The 13,971-nt window shown below is 43.2% G+C and overlaps 1 protein-coding gene across 1 annotated transcript in view; it reads left to right on the forward strand.

Moving 5' to 3' along the window:
* The first annotated feature begins 208 nt into the window (after positions 1-208).
* LOC109310758 (solute carrier family 12 member 7-like) overlaps positions 209-13,971 on the forward strand; it is a 25,934-nt gene continuing 12,171 nt past the window's right edge. The window contains exon 1 of the mRNA XM_019536139.1: positions 209-275. The gene's annotated coding sequence lies outside the window, so the exon portion shown is untranslated. The remainder of the gene's footprint in view (positions 276-13,971) is intronic.

The raw sequence follows: 13,971 nt of genomic DNA on the forward strand, positions 1-13,971 counted from the left end.
GCTGTGTTTTTGCATCTAGGCTTCATGAAGGAGGTCAAAATTGCATACATTTTTAATGTGTGAACTACAGGAATGACTAGAAAACATACCTAATGGGCATTCTGATTTTGTTTAGTGAAGGAGAGGCTAAGAGGCAGCAGTCAATAATTACCTGCACGGGACCATTTCTAATACTAAAGAACTCTAAGTTGTACAGAAAAGCATAACAGTGCTAGAAGGGTTGGAAGTTGAAGGCATCAGTGTTCAACCTGGAAATAAGAGAGAAATATGAAAGTGTGAGTAAATAACTACTGAAGTAGCTTTTTTAAAAATGTGGGAAATTTTCCATTGCCTGAATTTTAGAATTGGGATTAGCTCCCTCTCTAAAAGGAAACTTTTCTTCATTCACAAATATTTGGGCTAGATGCAGGAATGTGGTTGAAGGCTACAGCGTGTGTTGTTTACAGGACAAACTAGAGTAGGAGTAAGCAGTAATTTCAGTTGAAGGGCCACTTAATGAGGTTTGTTTAGCTGCTGAGGGCCATGTACACACAATGTAATAGTGAAGATATCACTTAACACATGATAGATAAAAACACATTGTATGCTAAAATCAAATGGCTACTAGAAAATATTTTAATTTTGTTTCAAAAAACATATTTTTGTCTCGAGTTATTTCTTTATTTATTTTTTGAGTAATGCGTATAGAGACAATTGCATAATAGCTCAAAATTAGTCTTTCCCTTGCAAGGGAACCAAAAGCAGGCAGCAGGACACTCGGCCAAGGGAGGATGCTCCTACCCTCAACAGAGCCCTGCCACTGCCCAGCCTCGCTCCTCAATCACAAGGGAGCCTGCCTCAGCTTGTGCTCTGACATGCCTCTTGAACCACCTGCATCCCAAACCTGCCCGCCCCCAACCCATTCCCATCCACACTTGCCCCCAAAAAGCCTGGGGAAGCTTCGCAGTCCCCTCAGCCTACCCCAGCTCCCCACCAGGGACCTGCAGTTCCCACCTGCATCCCAGGGGTGCCCTTTCCCCAGGAGAAGCCCCAGCCCCAGGGCACTGGGGACAGCTTCATGTGGGTGGACAGGATAGCAGCCATGCTGGCTGCACCTAGGAGGTGGCTGCAGGTGGTTGAGCCAACTCATGGCACTGCGCAGGGCAAGGTGAGAAGCAGGGCAGGGCTGGGACCAGGGCTTTATCTACTGGGAGGTGCTGGGGAAGCTTTGCTGCCTCTGGGCACAGGTGCAGAGCACCTGCTGCATAGTCCCAGCACCTGGGGCAGCTCCTGCCAGCTCTGAGATGCAGGCAGGTGGGGTGCTGCTGGCCCAGCCTGTGTGGAGACCCAGGGCCTGAGTGTGGCTCGCCCAGGCCCTGCTGTGTGGAGCTGGGCAGGTGGGGCTGGTTCTGCACAGCATCCCGCATGGCGCCAGCAGAGGCTGGAGCTGGAGCTTGAGCTGGAGCCTCTGGTGCCCAAGCATGGCTTGCCCAGGGTGGGCAGGCAGGGCTGCTTTCACCCAGCATCCCTAATGGCACCAGCAGAGTCCAGAGTCGGAGCCACTACCTGCACTGCCTACCCATGGGCTGGATATAATCAGTTGATGGGCTGGATACAGCCTATGGGCCATGTTTTGCCTACCCTCTAACTAGAAGATTATAACCAAACCTACCTCTTTACAAACTGTTTTTAAGTAACAAATTGTGCAACATGTATTTTCAAGAGAGATGTGGAAAGCACAGTTGCAGGACGGCAAGGTGTTCTAGCTAGGGTGTCCTATTAACCCTGTTATACTGGACTGTCCTGTTTTTTTAAACCCTTTGCCCCCCTCTCCATTTAAAAATGGAGGAACATACCCCCCAAAGTCCTGTTTTTCAGTTAATTGGTGGAAATGCATGCTAATTCTTTTTCCTCGTGGTTCTATTGGCTGTGCCTAGAGGTAGGTTGGTACATGGCCAGGAGGAGCAGGGTTCCCAACCAGAGAAGGAGGGAGGTGGTCTTTTTGTTGGCCCCATCCCTTGCTGCTGATTGGCTGAGGAGGTGGCAGGCCCACCCCTTACTGCTGATTAAGCAAGGAAGGCATGCTCCTCACCAAGGGAATATGTGAGTGGCCACCCCAGTTCGAGCAGTTATGCACTTGGGTAAAGTTGAGGACTTCTGGTTCAAATCAGTGAAACTTAGACAGAGCATGCTTTTGAAAAATGTTTACCACATGAAAAGCTGGTGTTTCTTGTGACCCATACACAGTGCTAGGTATTTTGTATGCATCTGTTTCTAGTAAGGAAGGTTGTGTGCAATCTATGTTAGAAATGTAGATCAGGTGTAGTAGCACAGAAAATTATTTGGTGGTGGTAGAGACTTACAAACAGTATTCATTCAATTGACTGTGATCTTCCCAAGTTACTAATTTTTTCCCCCAAAAAATTCAACCTGTTCAGAATGAGACAAATTATTCAGTCGGCTGTAAATCTGGATTTGACTAATGAAAAACAGTGTTATAATTCCCAAGGTAAAATTGTATAACACTAACTAGATTTCCAATCTTCATGGTGCATATTTTGAAAGTGAACACAACGTTGTGCTAAGGTGGGTTAAGGGGTTAAACATTAAAAGCCTATATTTAATGTGGTGTTTGGTGTTTGTTTCATTTGAGAAATCTTTAGACTTTTCCCGGTTTTACTGAAATTATCAAAATATTCAGGACATTTTGGGGGGTTTTCCAATTCCACTGCTTGTCATACTGTTTGTATTTTTCTATTTCTATTTTTTTTGCTTTTTCCCAGAGCTCCGTGTTGCTTTCTGCCTGAGAGAGATGGCTGGATTCTAGGGTCCATGTCACTTGTCTTTCCTCTCTGGGAAGACAAAGAATCTATATTGCTGATGGTATCAAGCCATCAGCAGTATAGATTCCTTAGTTTTTGAAGCCCAGATCAGGAGAATGATAATGGTCTACAAAGTGGCTGGTTCAGCTCTGCAGTTAGTCTATAGACTAAAGCCTGCACATGTCCTAATATGTGCATTAATAATGTATCTTAAAAGAGTTGTTTCATGTATTCATGATTATTAAACTTCTAATTCACTTACCAGAACATTCAAAATTCCTCAGGAGAATTGAATAAAGATGGCTTGAGTTTCGAACTATGTTCTTTGAGATGTTCCAGACTGACTTCTCAGGAAGTCAATTTGTCACTTCTCAAATTAACATCACTTGCATTCATTATTCAGTTTAACCTTGGTTCATAAAATAAATCCTTTTCCCCTATTGTTTCATCTCGGTTCTCTTCATAACTTCAGCTGGAAAATAATTTTGTAGGCTTAAAGCTGGGCTTATTATAGGAAATAAATTGCTACTTCAAATATGAGGGTTTTTTTCTTTTGAACGGGAAAATGGATAAGAGTTTGTGCTATAACCTGGACTCATCTAAAACAGGCAGAAGTGCCCACCCAAGCAGATGCAAAACCCAGCCATAGTTCTGGGCTGCAAGGGATAGTTCTTTGCCAGTGTGGAAAAATACTTGAATAGGAGGACCATAGAAATAACTCCCCTCCTCCCCAACCCCCCCTTCTTCCTTGCACACAGTTTGCTTTGTGATGCATATCTGTTGAGGCATGGGGGCATTGACTCTTTGAGCCTGAGAAATAGTTTATGGAAATGACAAAAGATTGTTGATTTAATGAGATCTTGTTCTTCAAACTAGATCTTTTCAATAGCTGGGAAATTCAACAGCTAGCCAGCGTGTGTTGTAAAATTTTACATACTGAATAAGTGGTGGAATGTCCAGCCAATCAAACCAGATCAGGAAAAAACAGAGTTGTTACCGAAGTTTGGTATTTTAACATGGCTTGTCCTTCTACTTCAGCAGTATGTGTAAAACTTGAACACTGGTTAGACAAGGATACTGTATAAGTGCTACATATCATTTAAATCTTTATTTTATACCTTTTGGATAAAAACAGAAGTTGGTGTTCCAGCTGTTTCAAGTCCCATCGCACTTTTTGGTCCCCCCTACAAAAATGGCAGGGGGGAAGGAGAGGTATACTAATGTTTGTGTCTCAAAGGTTCTGCGGCAGTAAAAATAATAGGGGGCTTAATATTTCTTACCTCTCAAAAGCCCCAAATGACATTCTGACCATGAAGTTTTCAGGACCTTGTTTTTGTTTCATGTGAATATATGAAATGGACAGTCAAGTAAAAGGCACGCAATGATACTTTTAAATCATGAGTGTTTGGATGCATCATCAGTCAAGACTAGGTGCAGTACCTTAACAAGCAGTTGGGCTCAGGAAAAATCCAAAAGGGCTGGGGAAAGGGGACAGTACCTTTCTCAGAGATTAGATGAGATCTAGAGGAACACATTAGGCACCTAGAATGTGACTTAATGAATTCTGGGCACCTCAGTCCAGAAAAAGGTTCTAGGAAATCCCCATTCAATGGTCAGTTTAACTCTGAAATGCATTTAGAATAATAAAAGATTAGGGTTGGAAGGGACCTCAGGAAGCGGGTCCAGCTCCCAGCAGATCATCCCAGCCAAAGCTTTGTCCAGCTGGGTTTTGAAAACCCCCAAGGATGGAGATTCCACCACCTCTCTGGGTAACCTGTTCCAGTGTCTTTACTACCCTCCAAGTGGGGACATTTTCCCTAATATTTAGATGTCTCTGGACTAGAAGTTCTGTAAGCCTGTAAACCCAGCCTCTTGTGTTTGTGGAATTGTCCCAGTCTTGGCCACTAACTGTCTTGCAGTTTTATTCCCACTACAGTTCACTGTGATTCAGAGGCAAGGGAGAGCAAATGCTTACACTCCAAGTCCCAGGGTAGCCCAGGGTGCTCTGAGCATGCTTAGTGCACCTCAACAGCACAGAGGTCAAAGCAAAGCACAGCAGCCTTGTAGACAACACATTAAAGTGGTTTAAATGCCCACTTTAATGGTGGGCATTTAAATGGCCTGCTTTAATGGCGTTGCTGTTTGCATGAGTTTGCAAATTCAGTGGCGTATTGCATGTTAATTCCAGCCACTAGCAAATTCAATGGTGTAATGCGTCTTAAATGACTTTGGGGCGCAGGAAACTAAAACCCTTCCAAGGAGTTTGTTTGCTACCTTACAGCCATGGAAGGAATCGCTGGGCTCTGTGCAGCTCAGGAGCTGCACAGGCAACCCCGCAGCAACCCAGAAAGGCAGGCTGCACTGAAGGGAGGGAAAAGAAGTGGTGAGACTGATCCTTTTTTTTTTTTTTTTTTTTTTTTTTTTTTTCCCTTGGAGCCTGCCTGCCTGAGCGGCGCAGGGCCCCAGTGCCTGTGGGTGAGTGGGTGCTGCCTGGGGGGGGGGCCTGCTGCTGCGGAGGGAAGCACCAGCCCCCACCCCCTTGCAGCTTGGGGACTGCTCGGTCTGTCAGCAGCTCACTGTCCCTTCCCTGCTGCTGGAGAGGCAGGTAAAGACACAGGTGTACACAACACAGGGGTTTATTTTGCCCTAAATGGAAGCGGTGTGGTTTTTTTTAAAAACCCACTGCTTCAATTTAAACCCCTGTCTTATCTACAAATGCCCCTTTTCATTGTCACTCAAGTGACTCCCCATCACTTTCTTTTTCACTGAAGTTTGATGGTTTGAGCAACAGCCCAAGAAGTGGGAGACTTGGGTGCTAGGCTCTTTGGTCTTCTCTGCCCTAGGGGAATAAAAACCTACATTGTCTCCCTTTCTGGAGAGTTCAATAACTGTAAAGCCAGAGAAAACTCGGGATGGGTCCCTTTCTACATCTATAGAAGCTGGATTGCTGCACTGGAGAATGTTAGTGTTGAAGCCAAGAGTCTGAGTGTAGCCTAGTGATTTATTAGGCAGGTGAGGATCTTTGAGCAGATATGATTATTTTATTAGACCAACTAAGTAGTTGGAAAAGAGTTCTTAGCAAGGTTTTGGGCACAGTCATCCTTCTTTAGACACAGGGACTTCTTATGCCTGAAGAAAGGTGATTGCGCACAAAAGCTTGCTAAGAACTTTTTTCCAACTACTTAGTTGGTTTAATAAAATACAATCGCATCTACTCAAAGAAGCTGACCTGCCTATGTCCTTAGACCAACATGGCTACAACCAAAAACCCAGCCTAGTGATTAGGGCATACAGGAAGGAGGTTGAAGGACAGTGCAGCTATGCCTGGGTTCTGGTTCCTGCTGCCTGGATTGATTATGTACTCTGTTAAGTGGTTATTGGATGAAAATCAGAAATAATCCCTGAAAGCAGGGGCTGGAACCCAGGCCACTTGACTGCCAAGCAGGCTAATCTGCTCTAGCTCCTTTTACTCCTTTTCAATTCCCAATTCAGAGCAGGGCCCTTCAGTGTGATGTTAGAAGAAGTTTATAAAGCTTGCCTTCCTAGCAGAAGTTCTCACTACCTTTTTATTGTTTTACTGTTCATTCTGATCTCTTCTTTTCTGCATTGACATTGAGGGTGAAAACAAATTGGATTTCTCCAGAGCCTAAGCCTTTTATCCTGGGGATCTACACAGGGGTCAAAGCCCATAGTCCTCCTCTAAGTGCCTGTGAAATATTGCAGATAAACACTCTCTTACGTCCCACCACTAGTGGCGAATTTTGAGGTAATTGCCAGTCAAATGGAGCATGTAAGTGATTGTTCCTTGCATATTTTGATGGGAGCTCCAAGCCTGGGACTCCTCTGTTTTTTCACCGTAAGATTTTAAAAGGGTCCTGTTTGCCTTCCTTCCTTGCCCCAAACCGGAAGAGCTGTATCAGTTTATTTGTTTAACCCCAGTTTTAGTATAGCAGGGAAATTTTGGGGCATGGTGCCGTTTTTTTTTTTTTTTCTTTGGCTAAACAATGTATTATGACTGTCGGTACTAACACAAATGGGTTAATGAGGAATAACCTTTCTGAGGATGTGTATAGTGCTGAGGATTTTAAAAAGATTTACAGGCTTCCCAAGGTCAAAATTATTTGAGGTCAACAGAACAGCACTGCCTTTTGCTTTTAGTTTTGAAATGTGGGTATGTCAGAAACTGGAGGAGGAGTGGCCTGGAGAAAATATGCTGTGTTTCAGTACATTTACCTAGACTTTTATGGTCATAAGGGACCACTGTGCAATTCATCTAGTCTGAGCTCTTGCATAACACAGGCTTGTAGGATTCCCTGAATTAATTCCTGCTTCAAATCTCATGGCTTTGGTTGAACTAAAGCATCTCCCTTAAGTTAATGAATGTCTGTTTAAAGTTTCCTGAGACCACCAACCATGGCAGGTTGCCAGGCAGGGGGAGGGTTGTGCTGCCTCAGGCCCTATCCCCACTGCCCGCTCTGAGGTGGGTGAGGAGTTGCTGCCAGCATGGAGCTGATGCCGGGGCTGTGGAACCTGGCGCAGCTGTCTTGCTGCCTACTGCAGGCTGGCTACAACCAGCTGTGCCAGACTCCAGAGCCCAGTCACCAGCTCTGTGCCAGCAGCAGGGGAAAGGCCAGGGTTGTGCTGCCTCGGGTCCCTCCCCTGCTGTCTACTCTGAGGCGCACATGCCCCTGCCAGTATGGAACTAATGCGGGAGCCCAAAGCAGCTGTTTGCAGCCTCCCGGTTGCAGCCAGCCCAGGCTCTGGGTAGCTGCTGCCAGCCACAGAGCCTGGGTGCTTGCAGAGGGCTTGCAGCCTCCCAGCCACCTGCTGGGAGCAGCCCAGGCTCTGTGTGGCTGGCAGCAGCTGCCTAGAGCCTAGGCTGGCAGTGGCGCGCTCTGTAATTCCATCAGTGTGCTGCTTGTGCTACTTGTTTCTATATGGAGCTGTATCTCTCCCTTCTGCAAGTCCTCACCCCCAATGGAGCTGTCTTGTAGGACTTGGTTTCAATGGGGCTGGGTTCCTTCAACCACCGCATCAGTCAAACATGTGTACACATGTGTGTGTGCACACACACACCAGGACATGCCTGAGCTAGGCCAGGTTATTAAGCATTAACAGGCTAACGCCTTCATATGCCATGAACTCAGTTCATCATTGTTGCAATCGCACACAAGCACACAGGTTTAACAGAGCGCATCTGATTCGGGCCGGACTGTTCAGCATTGATAGGCTGACACCTTCATGTGCCTTGAACTCAGTTCATCCCTTATTTCAGCAGGACAATAATAAATGCAGTTAGGCACGCACACGTGCTAACGGAGTAAGTCTGATCAGGTTGGGTCTGATCAGCACTTTCAGCTGATACTCTCATGCACCTCAAAACTCAGCACTTTACAATCTCTTGTTACAATGGTCCTAGTAGTAACCCTGTTGATGAGCAGACCCCATTGCAGTGTTGGGCATTACAGGGATCTTTGGCTTATGTAAAAGAAGTGTTGCTGCAGAGCAAATGGGGAGATCAAGGGAAGAAAGAGTAAGTGAAGTTCAGAGAGAGAGAGAGAGAGAGTATAGCAACCAGCTTGATCATAAAAGTTATTTATTGCCAGGTATATGAACTTATGATGATACCAGTAATAATAGCCATACAAGAGAGAGACCAATAAACAGTTATAGTATTATGTAGTTTCAGTTAGGGTTTTGGGGAAGTCGAGCTCAAGTTTGATTAGCAAAAGTCTGGTCTAGAAAGCTGTGCCTGAAGTAAAGAGTAAAAGTCAGGTTCCTGAAGTTGGAGAGAGAGACAGTTGGGGTCTCACCACTTGGCGAAGCTTGAACCAGTTGAGGTTCCCAGCTGTTGTTGGAGCTGGCAGACAGACAGGCAGAGGCCCCAGCACAATGAAGGGAGAGATTCCAGGCAGAAAAGGAGAGGAACTGGTGCAGCGTTGGATCCAAGCACCAGGACAGACACTTGAGATTGGGTAGGGGTTTTTGTGGAGAACTAACAATGGCTTAAGGGAGGACACTAGGTTTTGTTTAGGGGTAAACAATGGCTCATATGCTGGATAATAGGAACTGATCACTCCTGGCCATGGATGGCATTACTCTGAGGGAGCTCACAATACAGATGGGCAGATTCAGTGTTTTAGATACCAATAGAGGAGTCCTTACTAGAATTGGTCTGATAAATGCTGAGCTGGGTGTATGTAGACGTGGGTTGATAAGCATTTGGAGCAGGGATCCCCCAGCCCAGAATTCGGTGCGGTCCTTGCCTTGGACTCTCTGTTCTCCATCCTGAATGCTAATGAAGGTGCATGCCTGTCCCATCCCCATTTAAACAAACGAGACCTGGGGAGTTGCTTCATTCTTGCCACCCTTGTGTGGAGGGCTTTAGGTGCGTCTCCCACTGCTTCTTCCTTGTCTCTTGTAAGTCCTTCCTCTAATCAGTTCTTGTTCAGGCCGAGGTGGGGAGGGGGAGAGTTCTTTGTGAGTCGGACAGACTGTGTCTTGTGCCAGGCTTCCCCGAGAACACAGAGCTGAGAGTTAACACTATGGCATCATCAGTGTACTGGAGCTCAATGGTTGAGGTCGGAGTGGTCTTGGTTTTGGCTCGGAGTTGTCTGAGGTTAGACAGCTTACAGTCCATAATATAAAACACCTGTTATGTAGCTGCAAGACAAATGACTGAGTAGGGTTCTTTGCTGACTCCTGTGACTTGTTTCCACCCTTTGCTAATTTTCAGAAAGTTCATTTGTTTTGCTAAAACTTTCCGTGTCCAGCTTTGTCCAAAGGTGTCTTAGTTTTGCTTATCCTTGCTCCCAGACCCCTTCTTCCCAAAAGCCACTGTAGTTGGACTTGTTTTTTTTCGATTGGGTAGGAACAGAGAGGCAAGCAACAATTTTTCTAATGTTAAATTTTAGCTGTACTTTTTTTTTTTATGTTTAATTAGATAAGGCTTGAAAGTTGAATTTTATCTTGTAAGTGATCTTTGGTAAGAAATGGTGAGGTACAGGTTTCCCTCGCTTTACACAGGTTCTGTATGTACGAATTTGCTCTTATGTGATGACCCTTTTTATACCAAAGTCATTACATGCGAGGTAAATTCACTCTTATGCGATCATTGTGGTGGAAGCCCACAGTCAGCTGCTTTGTGCAGTGCATTGTGGGAGTGATGCGCACCAAAATTCAGTCTCCTGTGTGGGTCTGCGCTCCTCGCTCTTTGTCTGCAACACTTGTTTCTGTAGTTGACATCTCCGTTATGGTAACATTCACCACCACCCTGTGCTTGTGTGTACTGCCTGTTGTTGGCGAGTATTAAAATTGTCTTTGTAAAAGTGGTAGAAATGGGTCTGGGAGTCAGTACAGTCAAGGTCTTGGAGCGTATCCTTATTTGTTACAATGTAAAGTGGGTTCCCTTTTATGTGAATTTGAATTATGCGCTGTTTTCCAGGAACGCATGTACAGCATAAAGCAAGGGAAGCTTGTAAGCTTATTTGATTTAAGCTTAAAAAAAAATCTATTGGAAGAAAGGGTTTGAAAAGTGTACTTCACTTATCCAATTGAGAACAGTAAATCCAGTCCTCTGGGGTTCAGGAAGAACTGACTCTGTCTCTTGTCAACTCTGAATTCTGCCATGAAAGAGCTCTAATGTAGAAGCTGGGATTTAAAGAAACATCCAAGTAAATGAACCTCAGCTAATATAAAATCCCCTCCCATCTCAAACATTTCCATAACCATATTTCTGTTCTACTCTCTCTCTTGCCATCCTTTCCCTTTGCCTGAAGTTTGTTTTGTATTTAGGAAGGTTTAGTGAAGCTTTTAGGTATTCAATGAGAACCTGCAAATGCAGCTGAAATGATGCCTTTTCTATTATCTGCATTACAGTCGTACAATATTTATTAAAATGTGTTATTATTAATCAATTAATAGATGCACCAAAAAGATGTTTGCTACAATTAAAATAAATAACAAATGTTCTAGTATACTACTTCCAACCTGATGCTGACAAATAGGGCAGAAAAAGCGAACTTTTCCCCTTCTCCAGCCAAACTTCCGCGTCAGCTAGAAAATACAATCTTATAGAAGTCTGTAGTTCGACAGTTGCAGGAAAAAAAATTCTCAGAGTCCTTTCAACACTGAAGGCAATGTTTTTATCTTTACGAATACCTACTTGGGAACTCCCAGCAAACCACTTGAACTCCGTTGTTTGCATGCATGAGTTAAGAAATGGCATTAGTGCCTATGGAAGAAAATTGGCTCCCATCCCAATTGGAACTGGATTGATATAGGGAGATGATGCATCTCCCTTCCTATTCAAGCTGGCACTGGAAAAAGTACTTGGCGCATAAATAACATGAAGGGAGAAGTTCAACTGAATGAAGGGCACAAAGTCCTTGCATATGCTGATGATACAGCTTTTCATAAGTGAAAATATGAATGATATAGACCTGTATAAAAATGACTGACTAAAAATGAAGCAAATAAAATTTGACTGCAAGTGAACGTGAATAAAAACACAGTAACTGCTAGTAAATGGGGCAGTGGTAAATCAGGGACTTCAAGTGACAATGAACAAGACGCATTTCAAGCAAATGATCAATATCAAGTATTTTAGATTATATCATGGCCAGGATAGTAATATAAAAGAAGACATCAAAGGAAGAATGGAAACGAGAAATAGAGCTTACTCTGCATTGCACATGCTCCTATCATCCAAGCTCATCTTAAGGAAACTTAAGCTTCAAGTCTATAAAACCATATTCAGGTCATGTATAACCTATGACAGTCAAACCTGGGTTCTCTCTCGAGCAAATGTTATGCTATTTGATCGTTTTAAAAGAATTTTTTTCCAAGCCCCCCCCCCCCCTTCAAAAACCCTTTGCACAGTATTATCCTATAATACAAGAATGGCACAGAAGAACCAATAATGAGTTGTATCAATTGCATGGAGATCTAATCCTGATGTAGGATATCGGAGCACAACTATTACAATGACTGGGCTGCATTGAAAGAATGGAAGTTACGTGGCTGCCAAAGAAAGTGTTCTGTAGGGTACCAGAGAAGGAAAAGGCTGCCTGAAAGACCAAGGCAAAGGTGTCTATATGATGTAGGGTCAGACCTACAGAAACTAAAGGTAGATAACTGGAGGATGGAAACACATGATGGATGGGATTGGGTGAGGATACTGGAGGCAGCCAAGGGCCTCTAAGGCCTATAATGCTAAACTGCTACTACAAATACCTGCTTTAATAATTAAGAGGGAAAAAAATGTTATGGCTGTTGCATGTATGAAAATAGCTGAATAAACCTGACTTCTTCCTTCTGGGATGACACTAGGTAAAAATGCATGTTTTCAAGAAGTTACGCGAACATACCCCACACATTTTTTTTTTTTTTGTAATATTTAGGAAACTATTGCTTAAAGCATTTTTCAGGAGGGTGAGTTGGAAATGGGCTGCACTGAGCAAGGAAAAAATGCAGCTCTTGACTCTCCTTCATTTAAAGCATTTTATTCTAATTTTAATTATGGAAGTGTATAGCTACTACTAGAGTAATAAAAACAGATGGTGAAGAGGTGATTTGACTATTTAAAATGCCAATGGAAAGAGATGTCATTTTACACTTAAAAAAAAAAAAAAATCTGACTTGCTTTACTTAATTGACCTAAATGCATTTTCTGCAACAAATATCTTGTAGACAGAAGCTTAACAAATTTTAGAAAATTTAATGTGTTGCAATACTCTTATTTTTATTTTCCCCACAAGTGCATTGCCTTTTCTCAAAAGAAATGCAAGCTTGTATAGATCCTGTTGAACCACTTCTAGCATCCATGGCATTCAGTACCCAGGGAAGTAAAATATTTAAAGCTTTTTTTTTTTTAGCTGTTAAAACATAAAACGTGACCTAGCTATTCACTAAAGCCTGACCTGGATGGGGAGTTAACTCATAAGGTTATGCTATGTCACGCAGATGAATCAAAAGAGTTTAAAACCAAGTTTTAAAAAGTTCAAATAAAAATAACTGCAATAGTTATGACTCCCTATTAAAATAAAACTCCTGGTAATTCTTAAAATTTTATCAAATATTTAGATAACTTGTTTAAAGTTACATGAAAATGAGGAGGAATTGTTGCTGTGGAAGGGGTCTTAAATTGAGCCCTCAAAATTGTTAAAAATGATAAATAGAAGACAGAAAAGAAGAAATGTAGTTTGTATGGCTCAACATTTTAGAAACACAGGTAGTTGGTTGATAGAGGGAGTGACTTGGGAATAAGTGTCCCATTAGATGTACAGTGCCAGATGAGTGGGGTTAGGAGCGCGTACTCCCAAAAGTCCTAAAGGAGCTCAGACTTGAAAGTATGGATCTGATGATGTTGGCACAGCCTGTTGCTGAAAATAGTCTCTGTACTGGAGGGTAACCCGCAAAACACCAGTCTTTCCCTCCTTCCCCCCCCAAGTTCTAGAGGGGATGCAGGGAACTATGTTGCAATGAACCTAACATCTGTTCCTGGCAAACTGTTAGGAAGTGTAATACAAAATAGGATTGTCTTTCACATGGATGAAGAGGACTTGCTGGAGAAGAACCAACATTTTTTGTAAAGGGGGATCATGACTCACAAATGCACTAGATTTCTTTGAGATTATCAACAAGCATGTGAATCATGCTTTTGATAAAGTCCTGCCTTGCAGGCTTTTCATGAAATCGGACTGTTATGGCATTGGCAGTGTTCATTCATGGATCAGCAGCTGTTTAACAGACGGAGGAAACAAAGAATGTGCGTATATGGGTAGCTCTCACAATGGAGTCAGGCAAGCAGTAGGGTTCTTCAGGGATCTGTGCTGTTTTTAATATATTAAATTAAATTATTTGTAAAATGTTATAAATAGTGAAGTGGCCAGGTTTGCAGATGATGCCAAGTAATTCAGGATGTAAAAACCCCCCAATACTGACTATGAAGAAATGCAGAAAGATCCCATAAAATAGTGCAAATAGGCAACAAAATGGCAGATGAAGCTTGATGCTGATAAGTGCAAAGTAATGCATTGTTAGAAATATTATTAAAAATGCATTATCAATAGCTGTTAGCTCTCATCAATAGTTGTCCTTTGAATAAGTACGGCTGCCAGCCTTCCTGTCTCCCTAATGAGAGAGGGAAGGGGGGGGTTTGGGAACTGAA

This window comes from Crocodylus porosus, unplaced genomic scaffold, assembly GCF_001723895.1.
Source record: "Crocodylus porosus isolate Cpor-Errol unplaced genomic scaffold, CroPor_comp1, whole genome shotgun sequence".
In the NCBI taxonomy this organism is placed as follows: Eukaryota; Metazoa; Chordata; order Crocodylia; family Crocodylidae; genus Crocodylus; species Crocodylus porosus.